Genomic DNA, 2,975 nt, shown 5'->3' with positions numbered 1-2,975 from the left:
ATTAGATTATTGGAGTCCAGAAACACACTGTTTCAAATTTGATTATGATGAAATATGTCCTCTGCCGGAGGAATTTGGTGCAATCTTTGGATTTCCTGCTAGAAATCTTATTGCCATGCCTACCCTACGTGAATATTATTACCAAGATTTTGAACGCCATCTGAATCTAACAGATCCAGATTTAAATAGAATTGTTTGTGGTAATGAAGTAGACTTAGAAAAACTTGCTAACTTATATTTTAATCGCCCTATCTCTGAGTCTTATCATGTATATCGTAGAAGGGCATATATTTTTTGCATGTTTAGCAAGCTACTATTTGCAAACGGTAGGGTAGGACATGCTTGTCTAGCGTCTGTGCTTGAGCATGTTGAATCCGGAAGATCTCCTATGCCGACGTGCCTTAGAGAAACATTTCGTGGTCTTGACGAGGCAAAATCTAACCGGAAAGCCATCAGGAAGGGCTCTTTGGTACTACTGCAGGTAAAAACACGCTCTGAATAGCCCCCGTGACACAAAACAGACACCGTGTCACGGTGGGTGTCTGCCGTGACACGGTTAAAACTGTCGTGTCACGGGAATCTGCAATATTTTTTTTTTACGATTAATTTTTTTTTTTTTTTTTTTTTTTTTTTTTTTTTTTTGTTTTGCAGATTTGGTTGATGGAGCGTTTGGAATTATTTGAAGCCCCCGACGATATTGAAAAATATGGCCCTAACGACCTAGTCCGTAGGAAAAAGAATTACTCTACGAACATGTCGTATGAAGATTGGAAAAATTTCTTTGCAAAGAGGGAATTTTCCATTCGTTGGGTGGTGCCTTGGTGGAGGCTTACTAGGATGGTTGGAACGAATGAAACTCCATATTGTTGTATTCCTAGTATCTCCAAACTGACCTTTTACTGTCCCTCTCGACTGATGCGGCAGTATGGACTTGAACAAGTAATTCCACGCTATAACGATAGTCCTCGTGAAGTATCATTGCATGAAAGTAACGTTCACAAGTACGAGACTTATTGGATTGGAAGACCTTTGTAAACCGTTTCTGCAAGTGACCAAGCTCCTCCTCCTTTATCTAGTGCATACAAGGCATGGTTGAACCCTAGAAGTAGGAGGGAACGATTCGGATCACGCAAGTCTGATGTGAAGAGTCGTCTTGGAAATAAGAAAGCTCCTCCTAAAGATCGTCTAGGTCCGAGAACACAAGGGATTGAGTTTAAGACTCCTATAATGCCAAGAAAGAAGAATTATGTGAAAGGGAAGGGTAAAGAAAAAATGGTGTATAGGGAGAAACAACCGAAAAAGTTCAAGAGAGGTGAAAGGGGTGAAAGTTCGACTAGGGGTGTGACGGTTCGGGCTACAAAAGACACATTAATGGTGAAGGCCGACCTAATTGAGTAAGAGAAGGATGTTCCTAAAGAGAAGAGAGATTAGATCAATAGTGCTTTGCATTTTATGATTTATAATTATTATTTAAAATAAGGCATATGATGCCAATACTTGTAGTCACATTTATTTTAATAATAGCACCTTTATTTCAGCCTTAAAAATAAAAATTACAATGACTTTATTTATTATTTATTTATCAGAGTCAAGGAGTCGGACGCAATGGAAGAACGAAAATAAAAACTCGAACAGTTAATTCACAACGAATGCACCAATATTGCAAAAATAAAACGGAAAAACTGAAATTCCACCGTGTCACGCTGAAAGGGTCCCGTGACACGGTACAAATTCCCGCGTCACGGCAATATATATATATATATATATATATATTTATATATATATATATATATATATATATATATATATATATTTATATCTTTATTTTTGCTGACAGAGGGTGACGTGGCACGGGAACTTCTCCCGACAGACGGGATAAATTCCCGTGTCACAGGAATTCCCTTTTCCTTTTTTTCCGTTTAGGCCCACCGTGTCACAGTGAACAGTACTGTGACACGGTAGGATGTCCCGTGTCGCGACAATTCCCTTTTTTTTTTTTTGGCCGTGACGTAGTGCTGAACCGATGTGCGTATTTGATCAACAGAGGGCGGATTTTTTTATTTTAAAGTGGCCGGGCCCCCTTGAGGGGTTGCCTACGTATCCTAAAAAGGAATCAGGCCAAACGTAGCTCTATTGGGTCATGAAACCATGCGACTAGGCATAGAATTTCTTGAGTTGATCCAAGTTGGTTAAGTTATGGAAGTCGTTACCATCCATGTCTACCATTTGTGCCGCTCCGCCAGACAGGATGGCTTTAACAATGTACGGGCCTGATCAGTTCGGTCTGAATTTTCCTCTTGGGTCTAACACATTTTTACGAAGTGCCTTAAGCACTAGGTCACCCTCTTTGATATTTCTGGTCTTGAATTTTTTATTAAAATGTCGTGCCATACGCTGTTGGTAGGTTTGGACATGATGCAAAGCTTCCAAGCGTTTTTCATCAAGCAAGACCAGTTCTTCGTATCTTGCTCTAATCCAGTCGACTTCATCTAGTTGGCTTTCCAATGCGATTCGAAGAGAAGGTATTTCGAGCTCGATTGGTTGTACAGCTTCAACTCCATAGACCAAAGAGAAAGGGGTGGCCCCTGTCGATGTACGAACAGAGGTTCGATAACCCCAAAGGGCGAAATGTAGCTTACTTGGCCAATCCTTATAATTTTCTGTCATCTTTTCGATGATAGTTTTCACATTTTTGTTGGCCGATTCGACTGCCTCGTTTGTTTGTGGTCTGTAAGGTGATGATCGGTGATGTTTGATATGATATTTCTGTAATAATTCCGCGCATTCGGCTTGGAAATGTGTTCCATTATCACTGATCATCTCATGTGGTACCCCATAGCGGCATATGATATTTTTCTCAATGAATTGAGCTACGTGTTTTGTCGTCAGCTTGGCATATGAGGCAGCCTCGACCCATTTGGTGAAGTAGTCGATTGCTACAAGAATGAATTCATGCCCCCATTGTCCTAGTGGTG

The sequence above is a fragment of the Chenopodium quinoa genome, unplaced genomic scaffold (assembly GCF_001683475.1).
Source record: "Chenopodium quinoa cultivar QQ74 unplaced genomic scaffold, ASM168347v1, whole genome shotgun sequence".
NCBI lineage: Eukaryota > Viridiplantae > Streptophyta > Magnoliopsida > Caryophyllales > Amaranthaceae > Chenopodium > Chenopodium quinoa.
The sequence above is the reverse complement of the archived record's forward strand: the minus strand, read 5'-3'. Positions refer to the sequence as shown.